At 37.7% G+C, this 23,971-nt stretch overlaps 1 protein-coding gene and 1 pseudogene across 1 annotated transcript in view; one reads left to right on the forward strand and one right to left on the reverse strand.

The window, feature by feature from the left end:
* HS3ST4 (heparan sulfate-glucosamine 3-sulfotransferase 4) overlaps nucleotides 1–23,971 on the forward strand; it is a 456,023-nt gene that overhangs the window by 230,827 nt on the left and 201,225 nt on the right. The window lies entirely within an intron of this gene.
* On the reverse strand, nucleotides 8,118–11,413 carry LOC140528939 (islet cell autoantigen 1-like protein pseudogene; annotated as a pseudogene).

The raw sequence follows: 23,971 nt of genomic DNA on the forward strand, positions 1-23,971 counted from the left end.
TTGGGAGGACTCCTTCTTCTCCAGTTTTCCCAAATAGTCTATATAGTATTGGAATTAACTGTTCTTTAAATGTTTGATAGAATTCACTTGTAAATCCATCCGGCCCTGGAGATTTTTCCTAGGGAGTTCATTGATGGTTTGTTCAATTTCTTTTTCTGAGATGAAGTTATTTAAGTATTTAACTTCCTCTTCTGTTAATCTGGGCAATTTATATTTTTAAAAATAATCATCCATCTCTTTAGATTGTCGAATTTGTGGGCATAAAGTTGGGCAAAGTAATTTCTAATTATTGTTTTAATTTCCCTCTCATTGGAGGTGAGTTCACCCTTTTCATTTTTGATATTGGTAAATTGGTTTTCTTCTTTCTTTTTTTAAATCAGATTGACCAAAGTTTTATCAATTTTGTTGTTTTTTTCATAAAACCAACTCTTACTTTTATTTATTGGTTTGATAGTTTTCTTAATTTCAATTTTATTAATCTCTCTTTTGGTTTTCAATATTTCTAATTTGGTATTTACTTGGGTATTTTGTTTGTTCTTTTTCTAGCTTTTTCAGCTGCATGCCTAATTCATTGATCTCTTTCACTATTTTATTTATGTAGGGATTCAAAGATATTAAACTACCCCTAAGAACTGCTTTTGCAGTATCCCTTAAGATTTGGTAGGTTGTCTCATTGTTGTCATTCTCTTGAATAATGTTATTGATTGTTTCTGTGATTTGTTGTTTAGCTCACTCATTCTTTAAGATTAGAATATTTAGTTTCCAATTAATTTTTGGTCTATCTTTTCATGACCTTTTATTACATATAATTTTTATTGCATTATTTTCTGAGAAGGATGCATTGGCTATCTTTGCCTTTCTGCACTGCATTGTGAGGGCTTTATATCCTAGTACATGGTCAATTTTTGTATATGTGCATGTACCACTGAGAAAAAGGTATATTCCTTTCTGTTCCCTTTCAGTTTTCTCCATAGATCTATCATAAGTATCTTATCCAGAGTTTTCACCTCCTTAACTTCTTTTTTATTTATTTTAAGGTTAGATTTACCAAGTTCTGAGAAGGAGAGATTGAGGTCCCCTATTAGTATAGTTTTGCTTTCTATTTCTCCCTGTAACTCATTTAACTTCTCCTCTAAGAATTTGGATGCTATACCACTTGGAGCATATATGTTTAGTAATGATATTTCTTCATTGTCCATGGTGCCTTTTAGGAGGATATAGTTTCCTTCTGTATCTCTTTTGATTAGATCTATTTGTGCTTTTGCTTTGTCTGAGGTAAGGATTGCTACCCCTGCTTTTTTTTTTACATCAGATGAAGCACAATATATTCTGCTCCAATCTTTTACCTTTACCCTGTGTGTATCTCCGCCCCCTCCCCCCCCATGTTTCAAATGTGTTTCTTGTAAACAACATATTGTTGGATTATGGCTTTTAATCCATTCTGCTGTCCATCTCTGTTTTATAGGAGAGTTCATCCCATTCACATTCAGAATTATGATTACTGTCTGTGTCTTTCCCTCCATCCTTTCCCCCCCATTTGTGCTTTTAGTTCTCCCTTCTCCTTCACAATAGAGTTTTAATTTTTGACCACCACCTCCCACAGTCTTCCCTTCCTTCTTTCAGCCCCCATCCTTTTTACTCCCTTTTACCCTTACTACTTCTTCCCTCCCTTTTAGCCTCACCTTTTCTTTCTCCCTTCCTTCCTACTGCCTATAGAGCTAGTTAGATTTGTATACTTAATTAAGCTTGATGTTCCCTCCTTGAACCAAATCAGATGAGAGTAAATATCAAACAATGCTCATCTCCCTCCCCTCTTTCCCTCTACTGTAATATAATTTTGTACCTCCTCCTGTGGTGTAATTTACCATTTTCTGCCTCCTGCTTTTCACATCTCCTGTTACAATCCCTTCACATCCTTAAATCACATTTTATCATCATATCATTTATTTTATACCTGCTCCCTCTATCTATGTATATCCCTTTTATATTTCACAATAAATATATAATTCTCAAGATTAACAAGTGTCATTTTCCCTTATAGGGATGTAAACAGTTTGCCCATATTGAGTAACAAGTTTTTTTCCCCCCCGTTTACCTTTTTATGCCTCTCTTGAGACCTGCATTAGAAGATTGAATTTTCTATTGAGTTCTGGCCTTTTATTCAGGAAGATCTGGAAATCCCTTATTTCTTTGAATGTATATCTCCTTTCCTGAAATATTATGCTCAACTTTGCTGGGTAATTGATCCTTGGTTGTAGTCCCAGTTCCTTTGCCTTATGGAATATCATGTTCCAATTCCTTCGATCTTTTAATGTAGAAGCTGCAAGATCCTGTGTGATCCTGTGTAGCTCCTCAATATTTGAATAGTTTCTTTCTGGCTGCCTGTAATATTTTCTCCTTCACTTGATGGTTCTGGAATTTGGCAATGATATTCCTTGGCGTTTTTAGTTTGAGATCCCTTTTGGGTGGTGAACGGTGGATTCTTTCAATGATTATTTTGTCATCTGGATCTAGCACTTCTGGGCAGTTATTCTTGATGATTTCTTGGAAGATATTATTCAGGCTCTTTTTTCATCATGACTTTCTAGTATGCCAGTACTCTTAGATTTTCTCTCCTGGATCTATTTTCTAGGTCAGTTGTTTTTCAAATGAGATATTTCACATTTTCTTCTATCTTTTCATTCTTTAGATTTTATTTCACTGATTCTTGATGAATCATAGAGTCATTAGCTTCTACTTGCCCAATTCTAATTTTTATCAAAATTCTTTCTTCAGGTAACTTTTTCATCTCTTTTTCCATCTGCCCAATTATTCCTTTTATGGAGTTATTTTCTCCAGTTAATTTTTTGTGTTTCCTTTTCCATTTGTCCAATTTTCCTTTTTAAGGATCTGTTCTCTTCAGGGAATTCTTTTTTCATACTTTTAAAATCATTGGCCAGTTTTTCTTCTGTTTCTCTAATTTGGCTTTTAAAATCCTTCTTCAACTCTTCCAAGAGTGATCTTTGTGCTTGTGACATGTTCATAGTACCTTCTGAAGTGTCAGAGTCTCAATGCTGACCTCTTTATTATTCGTGTTTTGATCCTTATCCCCACAGAAAGATTCTGTGGTCTTTTCTTTTCTGCTTTGCTTCCTACTCATGGTGACAATAATTACCCTTTTCCTACTTTTAAAGTAGATCTCTGCTTCTAGGACACTAGGGACTCTGTCCCACAGTTTTTCTGCCTTGAACTTGAGGCTTTGTGTGTTGTGGCCTCTAGTTGTTTTAGCTAGAAGCTAAAGTGTTGCAGCTTACCTGGTGCTGAGGTAGCTGGTGTGAGACAGCAGAGTCCAGGTGAAGTCTTTTTGTGTTTCCCAGATTTACCCTGGAGCTAGCTTGTTAAATGTGAGGGAGGAGTGGTCTGGCCACAGGAGGTCTCCTCTGCTGAACTAGAGCATAGATATGCTCTGTGGTTGGTTATCCTGTCTGCCCTAGTGTCTTCCTGATTCCCCGGGGTTGCTGAGGCACATCTGGAGTCCTGTTGTTGGTGGTTGTGGACTCCACCCCCTGGGGCTCAGGATCTCCTCCCGCTTTGCTGAGGTGGGGCTGACTAGGACAGCTCTGGTACTGCACTGTTCCCCTTCATCCACAGAAAGAGGGTGCCTCCTTAATGATTTTCTCAGCCTCACATGCTAAGAGACTGTTTGCCCCTTATGCTGATCCCACTGTTCCAGGATTTTCCTGGGGAAATATTTTGTGGTTCTTTCAAGGTCGACAAGGGGAAGGGGAAAGAGAATTTACTGATTACTCTGCCATTTGGCTCCCAGGAGTTCAGGTAGGTGACTTATAGATGTTTAATCTGTGGACTGATAGTCTCAGGAGCAGCTGCTCAGATACCTAGGGCTCCGTGGCTCTCACTCACTTGGTACTACTGGGCTCCCATCCTGGGCTGATATGCCTGAGATTCCACAGTGTGGTCATTGCCTCAGAGCTCCTGGAATTTCCTGCTTCCTGATTGTCTTTCTATAATACTTGAATTGTTTCTTTTGGATGCTTGTAATATTTTCTCCTTGACCTGGGAACTCTGGAATTTGGCTACAACATTCTTAGTAGTTTTCCTTTGGGGATCTCTTTCAGGAGGTGATTGGTGGATTCTTTCCCTTTGTGTTTTACCCTCTGGTTCTAGAATATCTTAGCAGTTTTCCATGATAATTTCTTGAAAGAAGATGTCTGGGCTCTTTTTTTTAAACATGGTTTTCAGGTAGACCAATAATTTTAAAATTCTCTCTCCTCGATCTATTTTCCATGATAGTGATTTTTACAGTGAGATATTTCACATTGTCTTCTACTTTTTCTTTCTTTTGGTTTTGTTTTATAATTTATTGATTTCTCATAAAGTCATTAGCTTCCATTTGCTCCATTCTAATTTTGAAGAAATTATTTTCTTTTGTGAGCTTTTGGACCTCCTTTTCCATTTGACCAATTCTGCTTTTTAAGGCATTCTAATCTCATTGGCTTTTTGGACTTCTTTTGCCATTTGGGTTAGCCTATTTTTAAAGTTGTTTTCTTCAGCCTTTTTGGGGTCTCCTTTAGCAAGCTATTGACTCATTTTTCATGATATTCTTGCATTGCTCTTGTTTCTTTTCCCAATTTTTCTTCTGTTTCTCTTACTTGATTTTCAAAATCCTTTTTGAGTTCTTTTGTGGCATGAGACCAGTTCATATTTTTCTTGGATACTTTAGATGTAGGACCTTGCTGTCTACCTCTGTATGCTTTGATCTTCCTTTTTTGTAAGAAAATACTTTTTTTTTTTTTACCAGGAAAGTAACCTTCTGTAGTCTTATTTTCCCCTGCCTTTGGTCATTTTCTCAACCAGTTAATTGACTTTGAACACTTTGTTCAGTGGAGGGTGTACTCCCCCAAGTTTTAGGCATTTTTGAACTGTTTTCAGAGCTATCTCTAGAGATCTGTGAATTCCCAGTTCTTTGAAAGTGGTGTAATTAAAGAAGAAATGGTTACTCCTCTCCTGGCCTGCACTCTGGTCTATGAGCAACCATAACCACTCTTTTCTGCCCTGGAACTGTGAATAGTATTCCCTCTGCACAACCACCACCAAGTCTGCCATGACAGCACTCCATTTGCCTCAGGATTTCCACCCATCACTGTGACCCAAATCATCTGCTCATTTCCCCCTTGTCTATAGGCTGAGAGCTCCAAAAGCAGCCACTACTGTAGCAGTGGCTGCTAGTAGCCTGGGTCTGAGTCCAGACCATGTTCTTCTTTCACGTAGATAAGAGGGATTTCCCACTGACCTTTGAAGCTGTCTTTGGTGTTTGTGGGTTGAGGTCCGAAAAACACTATAGCTTCCAGCAGCAACTCAGCACTCTGAAACCTGCTTTAGTTCCATCTGTGTTTGGCATGGCCTACACTTGGATATGCTCTGCTCTGAGCCCAGTGCAATAGATCTTTCCCATCAGACTTCTAGACTGTCTTGGGCTGGAAATCTGTTTCATTCTGTCATTTTGTGTATTCTGCTGCTTGAGAATTTGTTTAGAATCATTTTTACAGGTGTTTTGAGGGGTTTGGGGGGAGAGTTTAGGCAGGTCTCCCCTTCTACTCTGCCATCTTGGCTCCACCCCCAGTGGCTCCTATTTTTATAAATATGACTCAGTTATCTATATGTTTGAGAAATGAGGCCTTTATCCAAGAAATTTCCTTGAAATATTTTTTCACAGTTATGATTGCTAAATGTATTTCCCTCCATTTGATTCCCCCCATTTATTCTATTCTCTCTCACTTTTTACCCTATCCCTCCTCAAAAGTGTTTTGCTTCTGACAACCACCTCTCCCAATCTGTCCTCTCTTCTATTACCTCACCCTTGTTTTATCCACTTCCCATCCTACTTTCTTGTAGGGTAAGATAGATTTCTATACACAAGACTGTATATGTTTTTCCCTCTGTGAGCTAATTTTGATGAGAATAAGATTCACTCTCTCCATCCCACAGCCCACATCTTCCCCTCTACTGTAAAAGCTTTTTCTTGCTTCTTTTATGTGAGATAATTTGCCCCATTCTATGTCTCCCTTTATCACAGTGCATTCCTCTTTCTCACTCCTTAATTTTATTCTTTTTAGATATCATATTTTCATATTCAATGAATACCTGTGCCCTCTGTCTATATACATATTCCTAACTGCAAAATTAATGAGAAAGTTTTTATCATTTACAAGTATGATTTTCCCATGTAGAAATGTAAACAGTTTAACCTTATTTAATCCCTTATGATTTCTCTTATCTATTTAAGTTTTTATGCTACTTTTGCATCTTGTATTTGAAAATCAAATTTTCTATTGAAATCAGGAATTTTCATTAGGAATGCTTCAAAGACCTGTATTTTATTGAATATACATTTTTCTGCCTGAAGGATTATACTCAGGTTTGCTGGGTAGGAGATTCTTGGTTATAATCCTAACTCCTTTGCCCTCCAGAATATCATATTTCAGTCCTTCTGATCACTTAGTGTAGAAGCTGCTATATCCTATGTTATCCTGATTGTGTTTCCACAAATACTTGAATTGTTTCTTTCTGGCTGCTTACAATATTTTCTCCTTGATCTGGGAGCTCTGGAATTTGACTACACTATTCTTGGGAGTTTTTATTTTGGGGATCTCTTTCAGGAGTTTAATCAACTCCTGAATCCTTTTCATTTCTATTTTACTCTCTGGTTCTGGAATATTAAGACAATTTTCCTTGATAATTTCTTGATAGATAACATCTAAGGTCTTTTTTTGATCATAGTTTTCAGATAGTTCAATAATTTTTAAATTATCTCTCCTAGATCTATTTCTCAGATCAGGTGTTTTTCTAGTGAGTTATTTCATGTTATCTTCTATTTTTTTCATTCTTTTGGTTTAATTTTCATGTTTCTTGATTTCTCATAAAGTCATTAGCTTCCATTTACTCATTTCTAATTTTTATGGAATTATTTTCTCGGTGAGCTTCTATACCTCCTTTTCCATTTGACCAATTCTACTTTTTAAGGAGTTTTAATTTTTCTAAGTGAATTTTTTGCCTCTTTTTCTATTTAACCAATTATGCTTTTCATGACATTCTTCTCCTCATTGGCTTTTTGTACCTCTTTTACCATTTGACCTATTCTCGTTTTTTAAGATGTTTTCCTTTAGGATTTTTTTTGTGTCTCCTTTTCCAAGATGTTGACTTTTTTTCATGATTTTCTTGCATCAATCTCATTTCTTATCCCAATTTTTCCTCTAACTCTCTTACTTTGTTTTTAAAATCCTTTTTGAACGCTTCCATGGCCTGAGACCAATTCATATTTCTTTTGGAGGCTTCAGATGCAGTTATTTTGGCTTTGTTGTCTTACTCTGAATGTGCATTTTGATCTTTCTTGTCACCATAGTAACTTTCTACAGTCAGATTTTTTTCTGTTGTTTGCTCATTTTTTAGTCTATTTCTTGAGTTTTAATTCTATTAAAGTGAAGCTCTGCTTTCAGGGTAGAGATCATACTGTCCCAAGCTTTAGGGGTTTTTTGCAACTGTTTTCAGAGATGCTTCTAGGGACCTGCAAGTTTTCAGTTCTTTCAAGGTGGAGTGTGTTTGTCCTTTGTTGCTGAAGAAGACCATGCCATTAGAGAAATGATGACATGACTTGCACTTGACTTTGTTTTGAGTGAGAGAGGGCTGTGCAGGTCACCAGCCTCACTTCTCCTCCAGAGCCATCTGAATCCAGTGACCAAATATTCATCAGGATGACTGGAGATGACCCAGGATGAGGCAACTGGGGTTAAGTGACTTGCCCAAGGTCACACAGCTAGTGAGTGTCAAGTGTCTGATGTGTTCTAAGGTTGTAGGATCTACGGACAGGTGCCTTTACTACTCTCCTGCCCTGTTCTCTGGTCTGTGAGTGGCCACAAGCACTCTTTCCTTTCTTTTTTCTTCTTTTTTGTTTTCAACATGATTTTTTACTATATATCCAGACATCAAATATTTGACTGCTTGTGTCTGAATTACCATCTGAGCTCCTTCCCACAAAGGCAATATATTACAAAATTTGATATCTCAAGGCCATTGACATGACATTATAATTATCTACTTAATTATTTACTTAGTAATTCTAGTCAAGCATTAAGGAGTTCATCATCTGAATGTTTGATGGCATCTCAATTTGAAAAGGGATTCAGATCTGCAAAGACGTTAAACCAGAGTGACATATCTTGATTACTTCCACCTTCTGGAGATATTGACAGTTTCTTTAGTTGACTCTGTGAAGACACAACCTGGTTATCAGAATCTGTGGGAAAGAGAAAATATTGATTCTCTCTGTCCAGCTACTGAAATTTCCAACAGGATGGTGGCTCAGGTCAAAGAATTGTGAAGGAGAAATCCTGATAACTTAGCAAGAGACTCTGTTCCTGAAGCAGAGTTGGGCAGAGAGAGTGGTACTGGGGCTCCCACAGACATTTTGGCATTCTTGGTTAAATTCTCGAGGACCTGAGGAGCTAAGACTCAGTAGGTTGTTCACAAATGAGAATTCCCTCTCAAAATCCTCTCCATCCAGGGAATCTAGAAGAAGATCATTTGCCACATTTCAGGTTCAGTAAACTGAGGTGCTTCAAACTAGCTCATTTAGAAATGGTTTTCTTTGTGACTTTCTGTTGCTTTTCACTTCTTTATTCACTTTTTTCCTCATCCAACGAAATCAGCTTATCAAGATTAGTTATAAGAAGATTATTTTCTACTTTGTCCTCTTAGTGTTCTTGAGAAAGTTTACCTGGAAAGTTCTTGTGTTGTTTTAGTGCATCATAGGGATGGAAACCTGTAAATTCCTCATGGATTCTGGTTTGAGCTGTGTATTCTCATTTGAGCTGTTTTCTCCAAGAAGCCAAGCAATATTCTCTGGTAGGTAATGAGTGAGTGGGATAACAAATTACAGTGACTAGCTCCAAGTAAGTCTACCTCCTGACAAACATTCATCTTTAACTTGTCAAAAGAAACTTTGGTACTTCTCACTTAGATCTGCATTTTTCTGAACTTTTGCATTTGTTTGGATGTATCTGGGTCTAGATCACAAGCACTCTTTTCTGCCCTGGAATTGTAGCCATAGGTTCTAGTGTGTTAGTATACCCCCTTTCTCTGGGACTACCACCCAGGACTATAGTCCTACCCTGACAGCCAGCAAAGTGACTTCTGTAATCTCCTTCTGATCATCTTACCATCTATGGGCTGAGAACTCCAGAAGCAACTGTTGCCACTGCTGATTCAATGACTCCTACAGCCTGCTCCTGGTTTTTTGGGGACTGGTGTGCATTGGCAAAGCCTGTATTGGACTGTGCTCCACTCTCAGCCTGGTATGGTAGACCTTTCCTGCTGACCTAAATTTTCTTTGACTGGAAAATTATTTCATCCTGTCCTTTTGTGGCTTCTGCTGCTTCAGGAATTGTTTTATGGCATTATTTAAAGGTATTCAGAAGGGTGTTGGGGAGAGCTCAGGTGAGTCACTGCCTTTTCTCTGCCATCTGGAATATTATCTTGAGGGCACAGACTCTTTCATTTCTCTCTTTGCTTCCTCATCATGTAGTATATTTTCTGGAACATAGAAGGCATCTCAGAAATTTTGGCTGACCAAATAATTTTATATATCCTCTGGTTCTTTCCAGTAACAAAGTTATATGACTCTCACTCCCTATAGCAATGACCCACAGAGCTTGTTTTCCTTGGGCAGAGTTCCTGTCTCCAGAAAACTTGCCTCCTTTTTTCACTGTTTTTTCTTTAATTTGAGTCTTCTCTTTATTTATTTATTTTAAACTTAAATATTGAAACTTAAATACATAAGAAAAAAAGAAACTTATTATAAACTTCAATATAAAACAAGGAAAGAAAAAAAAGCATTGCCATGTGCACAGAAAAATGTAAGCGAGGAGTCAAAATATACAGCAGTAAATTTCTATTTCAAGAAAGCCTATATAATAAGGACTACACGTTGTATTCAGAGCTGTCCATCTTTCTTGGCTTCCTTGTAAGCTTTCTTTTCTTCTCTGCTGTGCACTTTTTACTTTTTTCTTTTTTTCTCCCCTTCTTACTCCCTCCCCCATGAAGGCTACAGTTAAGTGTGGATTCACACATACATACATGCACACACATATACATATATACATACACACATATTCATACATACACACATACAAATACACATACATACACTTAGATATTTATAATACTCATATATAGCCACATACATTCATATGTATCTATGTAAGACCATGCTATCTTGTTTGTCCTCTGTTTCTCTGAGGGTATGTTTTAAAAATTTATAGAATAAAACAAGCCTTTCCTTAACATAGTATAATTTTAAAAGGATGATTGCACGTGAAACTACAAGTCTGTTACCTGTCTTCTCTTCCTTCCTTTTCTCATAATCCCACTGTCCATTGGTGAACTAATAAACTAGTTGGAGGGAAAATATTCATGTTAAATGTAGTGGCTTCCTTCCAGAAAATGTGCTTCTAAATACTGCACTGAATAGGGATTTCTAGAAGGGAAAGATCTGAGGGTACATGTTTGTTTACACTTTACATTCTCCTTCTTCTCCTCCTCCTCCTCCTCATCTCATTTAGGCAAATTGGTTTTGTCTGGTTTAGGGAGGTTAGGTTGAATTGGGGTAATTAGTGTTTATAGCCTTTCCAATCAGTCCTGAGAACTTAGGTATTAACTGTCTACCCTTTGCAGTTTTTATTGCCATTCTCCAGCCACCATCAGGGTCCTAGACAGAATGATAAAAGAGGCGCAGCTTCAAAAAAAAAAGACCATGCTTTTTGTGCACAGTGGCCACTTGGGCTCTGGAGCCATGAAACTTCATCATTCTGCACCTGTTTATCAATTTGCAAGTTTTGCCAAATTCCATACTTGCTCCTACTAAGATTCGGAAGAAGAGTATGACTGTACCTCTCCAACCACATAATGAACCTCTCTCCCACTTTGTAACCTCCTCTCCCCTGTTCCCAATATCCTTAACCTCGTTGGCTAGCTATAGCCTGGCCCCACTCAGACCTCTCCTCTTAGTCCAAAACCTAAAATTATTTCTCCTTTCTTCCTTAACCTCATCCAAGCTTCCATTCTCTGGGAAGTCACCAGCACTGTTTGATGTTGATCTCATTATCTGATTAAAGATATTCCTTCTAAGTGGGAATGAGGTTTAACTCCCCCAGCAGGATATTTAATTTAAAAATAAAACAAACAAAAGAAATGCAGTCTCAGGTTTTGCAATATTTGGAATTTTTTTTTTGAGTAGACTTCTTATAGATCTCAACCACCTCCCCACTCACCTTATGTACTCTGCCAGGAATAAAATGTGTGGAAGCATCTTTCCAGCTGTTACAATTTCCCCAACCTTAGAAAGCTTCTTTTTTCCCTGCATGGCTCCATGATCTAGTCATTGCTGGGTCTAGAGTGTAGGTGGGTAAGAAGATGTAAAGGCTTAAAATGTAAATGCATTCATGTCATAGGCCTCCTATAGGGTGAAATACCTGAGCTGTCATCCAGTCAATAAACGTTTATTGAGCACCTACTACAGTGTAGGAACTGTCCTACGCCATGGAGACAGAGAAGGACAAAAGCTGATCTTTAGGAAGGGGAAAGGACTTGTCAAGGCCAAAACCTAGCCAATGAAATCTAGTTTTATTTCTCCTTCCCAGTGAGTATGATGAAAAGTTTCAAGGGTAAATATGGAATCTTGATATTAGTCTATTTCTAGGAGTAAAGGGTGTCCATATTTCTTACTCAAGTTACTTTTCTCATGAATTACGCTAGAAATGCTAAGACCAAATAGACATAGATCCCTATGGTCAACTAACAACCACCCTCCCTCCCCCCCCCCATTAACATTCTCTATGTTGATTTGTACTTTTTATTACTTTTAATTTATTAATTAAATTTTGTTAATTTTATTAATTTATTAATTAAATTTTATTAAACATTTCCAAATTATATATTAATTTTATTTGGCAACAATTTCTTAAGCCTCTTTATGGTCCATGGGATTCAAGTTTGGCGCCTCTGTACTACACCACTAATGTTACTTATTAAAGAAATGTTAAATGACTTTCCTGGTGAGTCAATGGAGTCCGTGAAGCTCTCTCTTTGTTGTTATTCAGTCATTTATTTTGTGCCTGACTCTTTGTGATCCTATTTGGGGTTTTCTTGGCAAAGATACTGGAGTGGTTTGCCATTCCCTTTTCCAGTTCATTTTACAGATGAGGAAACTGAGGCAAACAGGGTTAAGTGACTTGCCTAGGGTCACACAGCTTGTAAGTGTCTGTGGCCAGATTTGAACTCAAGAAGATGATTTTTCCTGACTCTAGGCCTGGCACTCTATCCAATACATCACCTAATTGCCCAGTCCTTAACTGGTCTTCCGTCTGTAAGTTTCTCACTAGTCTAATCCATCCTACACATGGAGGTCAAGGTGGCTTTCCTTAAACACAGATCTATGTCACTCCTCTCTTCAGTAAACTCCAGGAGATTCCCTGTTGCCTTTAGGATAAAACATAACTTTCTCTGCTTAACTTTTAAAGCCCTTCATAACTAGCTCCCAATCTATCTTTTTTTTTCAAAGAATTTTTTTTATTTTTAATGTTCTACAATCACTACCATAAAACTTAGATCCCTCCCCCACCTACCCTCCACCACCCCCCTCCCTCCCCAAGACAGCATATAATTCTATACAGGATCTACACATACTTTCCTATTGAATATGTTTTCACTATAGTCATGCTGTATAGACAAACCAATCTATCTTTCCAGCCTCCTTGTACATCACTCCTCTGCTTGTGCTCTGTGATAAAACCAAAGAGGGCTCTGTGTTCCTCATACACAGTGCTCCTTCCCTTGTCTCTTTGCCTTTGTACAAGCCATTACTTATGCCTGGAATACACTCCCTCTTCATGGCTGCCTCAAGGAATCCCTCCTGCCCTTCTAGATGTAGCTCAAGAACCACATTCTACATCAGAGTTGTCAAACACACAAGGCAGCCTGCAACATTCCTGAACCAGATAAACTGTAATTGGGACATACTTAACAAAATAGATAAAACAACAGATAATATAATAATTGTCATCATTAATAATGAATTGCTTGTACTTCATTTAATAACAGCAACAAAAACAACTCTGTTTTTCCTGATGTATTTTCTGCTGCTACTTGCCGAACTACCCCTCCCCAAATAATCATTTAAAAAATGAAGCCTTGGGCTCTTCTTACCCAGTGTTCCACTCATAGGTCTAAAGCCTAGTCCCACATAAAACACACTATAGTGTGCTTGAACCCTAAGGTGAAGGCAGCACATACAATAAAGATCCTTGGATTAGGTAGTGAAAGACTCTAGTGCCTTTTCAGAGAAGATGCTACAAATCCCCTAAGTGTCCACGAATGTGAAAGTTTTGTTAGGGGGGAAAGAAAAAAAACAAAACAAAAACCCAACAACTGAGAAACCAAACACTTCCCTCCACTTTCATTTCATTTTGAAGAGTGTTTCTGTTTAGAATGATGAGCCTGGAAATGTTATCTTGCTGATACCTTCCTCTGACATTAGCAGTTGACTTAAAATGCAAATTGGCAAAGATGTGAATTTGTTAATGATAGTTCAATTTGTTTAGTAAACTCTGGTAACATACTTTCAGCTCTTTTGCCCATTAGGGATGGCTCTTCTTCCCCTTCCCTCTCCCCCATCCCAAGATCTAGTATCCTCCAGCTCCTCTTGGTTTTTCTCTCTGCACAACTTGCTCTGCCATCTGCAAGACGCACATAGGAATTGTAGTGATGGATTTAGAATCAGAAAATTTTCATTTTGATCCTAACTCTTCTTCTTAGTGCCTATACTGCTGTAGACAAAGAACTAATCTTATCTGGGGTTCCATTTCCTCATCCATAAAATGAAGGGTGAGGGATGTGAAGGTAGTTTTAGTTATCTATGAAAAAATGTTAGAAATTGGGGCTCTATACCTAGGTGGCCAAAATGGTACCATTAAAACTCTATTTAGTCTTTATGGAAACTTGATATAATTAGGTATTGAATCAGTAGGACTCAGCTGAGTAGATCCTGACAGATTCCCAGTAATTGCCTGCACAACAACACAGAAGGATTTGATGGCCTTGCACTTAATGATGTTTTGAAATGACATTAGTCTGAGTAGCATTAAGTGATGCAGACCTGGGATCTAAGTGTTAATAGGTGTAAATGCCTTGGTCTTGACTGGTGGATGTTATTGTGTGCTTCCCAGGTCATCTCTTAGGAATTACCTATAAAAGGTATGAATACTATAGAGAATGCATGTGTAGCTAACTAGTTTAGCCCCAAACCATTTTTAATTCTTGATTGGCTAAATCAACCTTGAGATTTTCTATTGATTTCATCCACGGGGGTCATGGCAAGGTAGAATGTGAAGTAATAATGTTAAACAATAGAAGCTATTTCCCCCCTCATAAAAATCAAAAATGTTAATTAAGTTAAATAAATAAATAAACAGACAAATAAGTGAGGTAAGTTCAATTCTCTCATGTTTGGTGGGGGTTGGGAAGGGATTGAAAAATAACAACAGTTGCTTGAGAATTCCCGAGGTAATATTTTGCCCCATGTTGTTAATAGACATAAGTCATGCTTGATTCTGGTTTATGATTATTTTACTACTTGATTCCAAATCCTAACCTATCCACTTCCCATACCCCTTACTACACACGTGCGTTGCCAGGGTTCCCAAAATTTCAGAATGATAGAAACAGTGATTTTGTCATGTATATTAGTACATATTACATTAGATCATGCATATAAAAATTATGTCATGGGAAAGAGCACATCTCAACAGGGTGAACTGTCCTTCCCCATGCTGACATTGACAAATACATTCTCTAGCCGTGGCAAGCCTACATGTTAAGGGATTGGGGTACCATTGGATTTCCAAGCCACAAATTTTCTCATATACCTCCATGTCTGCTGAACTGATAGCTCCAGACCCTGAGGTAAAGGAAGAAAGGAGTAAGGAGGGAATGGCTTTTTTTTTTTTCTAAAAAAGGGAAGGAGTAATGAGTGTGAGCATAGTAGGAGTTAACTCAAGGGGTTCTGGAGACATCTTGTAGAGGTTCCTGGGAACAGATTGTTAAATTTTCAGTGAGAACATTTACATTTCAGGAAGTTAGCAAATGATACAAATAAGGACTTGTTATATTGTTTTGTTGATTATCTATAGCTAAGTAAGTGATGGAGAAAATATTAATAATGCAGATTTAACTGAAGTGTGTTACATATGCTCTTTTTCCTCCCAGAGAGCTCTTGTTAAGCATTCGCTAGTATATCCCTGTGTCCCAGAAGACAAAACATTGTCTCTGAGCCTGATTTGAGCCCCATCCACAAAGCCAAGGCAAAGGGAAAAGGACTCAAGAGTAGCTGGAGTGGAAATGACATAGGATGAGATCAGGCAAATTTTTAAGGTGTGATGCCTCAAGGTTAAGTAAGAGTAGTGGATGGAAGAATCTTTATGTGCTTCAGATTGTCCTAGACTCTACCAGCAATAGAGGTAGGGAAGGATTGATCAGAACCTGACCAAGCCAGCCATTTAGCAGCAGTTCCAAGATGCCCCCTGAGATCAGGATTAGAGTTCCCAGGCAGGAATGGTGTGTTAAGCACAAGAAAAAGTGACTAGTGGAGGAAAATGATGCCTCAAAGCTCAAGCAACGCCCCCTTCTCTCCTCCACGCCCTGCATTTGGTAGATCTTGTCTCTAAATCAGTTGGAGAATGTTTGCCAGGACCTACTGGGCATAGCTAATGGAGTGGTTTGAGTGAGGGTCCCTATAATGTATTCTTGGGACTTTGGGTCCATAGGTGAGTTAAAGGGTGCCCTGGTTATGCTCATTGTTCTAATACATTTTACTTTATTCCTTTTGATTCTAACAGTATGAATAGAGCATTGTATGTTCTCAACACAAGCTTGTGTAGCTGCCTTAGTGGTAAGCACAGTGCCTGACTTAACAAAGGTTTATTAACCAGCTGGCTGACCTTTATACCATACTCCCATGAATATATTCCATTGAAGATGCAGCATGAAGAGAGGCATAGGCAGAGAAAAATGGCTAGCCCCTGGAGAATAACAGAGAGCTTAAAGTTTCTTCTGAGCAGGTACTAGTCTCCCCTGACCAGTTACTGAGGAAGCTGGTGGTACAGTGGAGAGTACTGGAGCAGGAGTAAGAAAGATGTGAGCTCAAATCCAGCCTCAGGCCCTTACTGGCCATGAGATCTTGGGCAAGACACTTAATCTCTCCTCAGTTTCCTCAACTGTAAAAAGGAGAAAATGATAGCACCTATCTCACAGGGTTGTTGTGAGGACAGAATTAAGTAATGTTTGTAAATGAGCAATTAGTGCAGTATCTGGTACAGAGGCTCTATGTAAATACTTATTCCCTTCTCTTCCCTTCCCTACTGGGGTTAGGTAGAGTACATAGCCAGTTATGGGTGAGTATTGGCAGAATGCAAGCCTTGTTGATGGATAGCAAAGACAGGGGGCCAGTGGCTTCACTTGGTAAGCTAAATAATCAAACATGTAAGTACAGTGAAGCAAACATAGTTTACTATTGAGCTTAGGGTGCAGGGAGGGTGTTGTGACATGAGAACAGAGCTCTTGGTCACACATAACGACTTGGTAAAACTACAGGGTTAAACCAAAAGTTTGGATTTCAGAGGGTGCAGTATAAAGACCATTGATTTTAAAGTTAGGGGGCCTGAGTCTGAGTCTCAACTCTGACATTGACTCTTCTGAGTTATGTGATGCTAGATATGGTTGGTCTTTCCAGTGGCAGATTATAGATCATGGAAACCTCCTCCATATAGCTTTCATTCTTTTTCCCCCCCTCTCCTAATTGTATAATATGGGACCAAACAAAATCAATCTAATCTCTCTTGGTAGCACAGGATTTTTAAGTTGGAAAAGACCTTAGAGATCTCCTAGTCCAAACCCCTCATTTACATCTAACAAAATGGCAGCCCAGAGAGGGGAAGTACTATGCTGAAAGTTGCACAGGTAGTGACCAAGTTGTTCTACATAATAATCCTTCATATTTTTGAAGGTGGCAATTATATCCCTGTAAATTTTCCCTTTTCCAGGATAGAAGTCACCATACTTTTCAACACATTTTCCTGTGATGTAGTTTTCAGACTCTCTTGCCATTCAGGCCTCACTACTTTGGATGCACTCTTAGTCTAAAGGAGGGAATGGACCAAGATTTAAGATTTGGGGAATGGTCACTACAGTCAGAAGCATATACTTGTTGAGAACCCCTCCACGTAACATCTGTTCTCTCTTTTTTCCTAGTGATGCAATATGGGACTGAGAAAAGTAAGTCTAATCTCTCTTAAAAGTGCAGGATTTTATAAAGTCCAAATGGGTACACAATCTATGTATAAAGACTGATACTATAAACAAATTAGGGGAGCAAGGGATAGTTTATTTGTCAGATTTATGGAGAATGGAGAAATTTATGATTAAACAAGAGGTAGAGAACATTATGAAATGCAAAATGGATAATTTTGATTACATTAAATTGAAAAGTTTTACACAAACAAACCCAATGCAACCAAGATTAGGAAGGAACCAGAAAAATGGGAAAGAATTTTTACAACTAGTATCTCTAATAAAGACCTTATTTCTAAAATATGTAGAGAACTGAGTCATTGATAAGAACATAAGTCATTTGCCAATTGATAAATGGTCAAAGGATATGAACAGGCAGTTTTCAGGGGAAGAAATTAAAGCTATCTATAGTCATATGGAAAAAAGACTCTAAATCACTATTGATTAGAGAGATGCAAATCAAAACAATTCTGAGGTACCACATCACATCTATCAGATTGGTTAACATGGCAAAATAGGAAGTGGATAAATGTTGGAGACAATGTGGAAGAATTGGAACACTAATTCGTTGTTGGCTGAGCTGTGAGCTGATTCAACCCTTCTGGAGACCAATTTGAAACTATGTCCAAAGGGCTATAAAATGTGCATACCCTTTGACCCAGCAATATTGCTTCTAGGTATGTACACCAAAAAGATCATAAAATGGGAAAAGGTCCAACATGTACAAAAATATTTATAGCAGCTCTTTTTATGGTGTCCAAGAACTGGAAATTGAGGGAATGCCCATCAATTGGGGAATGACTGAACAAGTTGTGGTAGATGATTGTAACGGAATACTATTATGCTATAAGAAATGAGGAACAGCAGGACTTCAGAAAAACCTGGAAAGACTTTATGAACTGATGCTTAGTGAAAAGATCAGAACAAGGAGAACATTATACACAGTAACAGCTGCAGAGTGTGAGGACTGTTTCTGGTAGACATAGCCTTTCACAGCAATGCAAGGACCTAAGACATTCTCAAATGACCCTCGAGGCAAACTGCCATCCACATCCAGAGAAAGAACAGTGGAATCAGAATGCAGAATGAAGCAGACTATTTTCTCTTGTGTTATGTTTTATTTTTCTCATGCTTTCTCCCATTCGTTTGAATTCTTCCATGCAACATGATTAACATGAAAATGTGTTTAATAAGAATGTATGTGTAGAACGCATACAAGATTTCATGCCATCTCAGGGAGGGGGAGAAAATTTAAAACTTATGGAAGTGATTGTTGAAAACAAAAAACAGATAAATTAATTAAATTTTTTAAAAAAGTGCAGGATTTTATAAGTTGGATGGGACCTTAGAAATCTATTCTAACTCCCTTATTTTCCATATAACAAATAGAAACCTGTCTAACTACTTAAGAAAGGCATCTTGCCTAAGATCCTAAACTGCTCCCAGAGACTAGCCGTGGGCCCTGGGAAGAGCTGGATGAGTGATAGGAACCTGAGCAGTGTCGTGAGCAAAATGATGGCAAATCACCTTGCTGTAGTGATGTGAATTGTAAGCAACCTTTGTAGCACCAGCAGCAGCTGCAGCAGCTGATTAGGCAACTCTGTTATCCACCAGAGGAGATGTTGGGAAGCCATATTTTTCAGCGGTGATAAACTTCAATTCAGATGCAACTGGAGAAGGAAAACAAACAGCAATGAGCATGTGTTTGGGATGGCGGTTCACCTGGGAACCAATTATCACTAGGAAGAGTGTTAGGGAATTAAGCAAACTAACCTTTTCTAATCCTCTGTCTGACAAAATCCTCTCACCACCCAATCAATAAAGATGGCTCTTCTGGAGAGGCACATGAGAAGCCTCCCTCTTCTCCTTCACATAAGTAATTAAAGTCAGTTTAATGAGATTGCCTGAGAGCAAAGAAACCTCAGTGATAAGTGCAGTGGAGATAGACAACACAGCTGAGCAAGAAGCATGCTCTCCAGGAACAGGGTATTGAATGGAAATATGAAAGAACTGAAATAGTTTGGCAGTAGTCACTTAGCACATCTCAGGCAGAGCAAGGGTTGGGGAATGGGAAGTATTTTAAGTCAGACTCCAGGTTAATGATGGAAGAGAGGCCAAGGGGGCATACCGTAGTCTAAGCAAAGATGAAAAATAAAATATGAAGACCAGAATCTATATCTTCCTCAAAAATTTGAGGATTAGGATTGTAGAATCTCTGGATTGGACAGGGACAACAAAAAGGCATCTAGTTTCACTTCTACCTGAGGCATGATTCTCTTCAAGGACATGCTCAATACATGCTCATTAATTTTTCATTTGAGGATCTCCAGGGTCTGGAAATTCACTATCTACTGAAACAAGTCATCATGCTCATAGAAAACTCTAATTGTTATTAATTTTTTAATAACATGTCAAAGTTTGACACCTCGTATATAACTTCTCCCCGGTCCCAATTTTGCTTTCCTGATTCAAGTTAAGGGATCTAATTTCCTTTATATCTAATAATCATTTAAATACCTAAATATGGCTATTATCTCCCTCTCTCTCAAATCTTGTCTTTTCTAAATTAAATGTACTGTTCTTTTATATATTTCTTGGTTTTGGGTCCACTAATCTGGACACCTTTCTTTTTTTTTCCAGTTTGTCAAAGTTCTTCCTTCAGCATGGTAGCCAAAATTGGACCGTGCTGTCCAAATGTGGCCTGACCAATAGAGTACAAAGAGCTGCCATCTCCCTTGTTCTGGATATTTTATTTTCATTAATGTAGCCTAAGATTACAGTGATTTGGGTGACTTTCAGGTCAGATTTATACTGAACTTATATTAAAGTTGATAGGTTGTCTTCAGATATTGTGTAGCCACATCTCCCATGTGCTGTATGTGTATATTTGATTTTTGAATCCAGTGAATTTCAATTGATCTCAATTGAATGTTTTATTATAATTAATCTTCTCTCTTTTGGGGATCATATGTTATCAAATGTTTTGAGTATTTACAGATTTGTACCTATTATGACTTAATTCACTGATAAAAATGTTAAATGAAATGTGTTCAAGAACAAGTTTGCTGAATACTCCAGTAGGTATTTTATTCCAGGTTGGCACTAGCCATTTATCTTTGGGTTTGGTCATTCATGAGGTTTGGAATTCATTTAACTACTTTCATATAGTGCACACTGCTCTATCTTATCCATAAGAAAATTATGAGAAGTATTGTTAAATGTTTTGTCAAATTTCAAGTATACCATATCTCTGTCATTTTCCAGTCTACCACTTTAGCAGTACTGTCAAATAAGGATATTAGGTTAATTTGTCACAACTTGCCCTTGACGAGGCCATTCCTTCCCTTTCTAAGCTTTCACATCAGTGTTGTAGAATTTTGAGAGAAGTTGGAGTTGAGCTTATTGGCCTGTATTTTGACAATTGAAGCAGCATCAGTCCAGTTGCTGTCGTCATCTTCCATCTTTTGTGATTTCTTAAATATCACCAACACTAAGACAGCAAAGTTCACTCAGAACCATAGAATGTAATTCATTCAGAATTTCTGTGTGATTCATTTCATTATATAGAGATCATTTTGCTTTCTTATTGCCTTCTTTGAGGTTGTCTTCCACTTCAGTAATACTGGTATCCTCCATCTAATGTTTTCTACTTCATTTCTCTAGAAAGACTTGCAACTGCCCAAGGTTTTAATCTTCTGCTAATCATTTCTGCTGTATAAGCCATACATGCTGCCATTTCTTTTGTTATGACTTCTCTTAAAATTCTTATTTGTCTCATGATCTGTTCTAAAACATCTGGTGGTGCTTCCATGCACTCTTGGGAATCTATCAGGTTCTGTGTTTCATCAGATATTGATTCAACTTCCTTTGCTTTATAATATTTATTTGGAGAGCTTTGTAATCTTTTAGATGTTTGGTAGTCATTCTCCCTAATTTTAGTGTCTTTCCACATGTGTGTATGTATGTATACATGTTGGTATATTTATACAGAGTTTCCCGTTACTCATTTTCTTTCTCCTCTCCTTTGATAGTTCTCAATGGCCAGGATATTTCCCCCTTGCCCATACCTTTCTTCCTCTAAACCCATCTCAGCCTGTTGAAATGTTACCCTCCCTTAAAAGACCAGTTCAAATGCTGTTTCATCCGTTAAATTGGAAATTATCTTTACTTCCTTGGCTGTACATAACACTTTCCATCTCTCATGATTTCATATCCCATTCTTCTTTGCAGTTATTACTGTGTAATTTATGGTTTATTTGTATTATATGCCCTCTGCTAATATTTTAAAGTATGTGATAAGCTTTATCTCTCAATATTTGTAAAGTACTTAGCACAGTGCCTGGTACATAGCAGGCACTTACTAGATACCTGTTCCCTTCCCATCAACATTGAACATGGTGTCTTGTACAAAGCAGGCATTTAATAAAGACTTGTTGGCTTACTGGGTGGATGATTGAACAGTTTAAAGGGATCCATAGCATGGTACAGTGGAAAGAATCAAAAGACTTGGATTAGATTCCCAGCTCCGATATTAGTTGCACAGCCCTAGGGAAATAACTTTTCCGAGCCTCAGTTTCCTTTGCAAGATGGAAACAATCGTTCTTACCCTACCTACCTCATAAGTTCATTGTGAACAAACACTTTTCAAACCTCAGTGTCCTATAGAAAAGTGAATTATTGTCCTTATTAATAATGATGAGACTAGTCTTCCCACCAAAAATGTCATCTTTTTGGAAATTGGCTTTTAAATACATATTCACATTTGCTCTGTTTTATGAAACATTTGCTAAATGAAGCTCAGCTTTTTCAGTCGACTCCTTTTCAGTAGAAATGGACTTCCATGTAACTGCCCTCTGTTGGAACAAACTAGAGAATCAAGGCAATCTCTGAAAGTATGTTTCTCTTTGGGGATGGAAAGCCTTGAAGTCAGAGAGTTAGCAGCCAGCAGCGCTGGAATCATATGGGAAGTTCCATATGGCCTGTTACAGCTTTACACATAAATTACCTTTTGGCACCAGCCTAAACAAAAGGACTTAAAGCAATTTTGAATTTTAATAACAAAGTTACTTTTCCCGATATAGTGCTCCTCACTCCGTTGAAGGGGAATTTACATGTCTTTATGCCAGTACAGTCTGGTCAGCCTCCTTCTGATTTAAGATGAGATGTTCTCTCCTCCATTTTCCATAATGAAGTCAGTCACATTTTATTGCTAAATGGCCCCAGTAATATTCACATAACTGCGCAGAGAAGGTACTTAGATTTTCTAGAATAAATAGTAAATCTGAATTTCACCAAGATAAAACTCACAATTGGGTCAATGCATTGAGCAGTTACCATTTTTCATTGTCCTCCGCTTTTTTTTCCTTCACATTCCCCCAGGGAAATCAAAATGTTATTACCTGAGTACATGACAGGAGAGGGATTGGGAGAAGGCAGTTTAAAGCATGAGATCCTGCCAGCAGCTTGGAGCGAAGGTTGTACTTAGAGTAAAGAGAACTGGGTTTGAGTCTCCACTCTCTTAATTATTTGCGGTGTGACCTCAGGCTGCCAGGTTTTCCCTTTTCAGCTTCATTTTCATCTTCTGTGAAATATGAGGGTCAGACTTAATGTGCCCTGAAATATGTTACAAATCTAACATTCTGTGTTCCAGGATTTCTTCCAGCTCAACTAATCTGATTTAAGGGCCCATTCAATACAAACCTATGTTGTGAAGAGCCTTGCTTACAGATAATCAGAGCCTTGAATTCTAGGTCTCTTCCAGATTGAACATTCTAAATTTCAAGACCTTTCCCACTTTTGCTCTTCTGTTTTTTTTTATTAAACATTCTTTTCTTTTTAAATTTTTATTTCTAAATTCTCTCTCCTCCTCCCACATCTCCCTCACCCACTGAGAAGGCAAGCAATATGATATTAATTATATGTGTGAAATTGTAGAAAACATATTTCCATATTAGCCATATTTTTTAAAAGCAAGAAAAATAAAATAAGAAAATTATACTTTAATTTGCACTCAGAGTTCAATAGATCTCTCTCAGGAGGTGGACAGCATTTTTTCATTATGAATTCTTTGGAACTGATCATTGGATTGATCAAAATAGTCAAGTCTTTCAGTTGATCACCACTATTACATTGCTGTTACTGTACATGATGATCTTACTTTATATCAGTTCATATAAATTCTGCCATTTAAAAAAAAAATTCCCCTTGTCATTTCTTATACTACAATAGTACTCCATCACAATCATATGCCACAACTTACTTATTCACTCCCCAATTGATAAGCATCCCTTTGATTTACAATTCTTTGCTGCCACAAGAGCTGATACAAATATTTTTTGTATATGCAGATCCTTTTCCTTTTCCTATGATCCCTTTGCGATATGGTCTAGTAGTAGAATCTCTAGTTCAAAGGGTATATACAGTTTTATAACCCTTTAGGCCTACTTCCAAATGGTAGGACTAGTTCACTATTCTACCAATAATTCATCAATGTGCCTATTTTCCCCTCATCCACTCCATCATTTGTCATTTCTTATAGTTGTGAGGTGGTACCTTAAAGTTGTTTTAACTTGCATTTCTC

Source organism: Notamacropus eugenii, chromosome 1 (assembly GCF_028372415.1).
Source record: "Notamacropus eugenii isolate mMacEug1 chromosome 1, mMacEug1.pri_v2, whole genome shotgun sequence".
NCBI lineage: Eukaryota > Metazoa > Chordata > Mammalia > Diprotodontia > Macropodidae > Notamacropus > Notamacropus eugenii.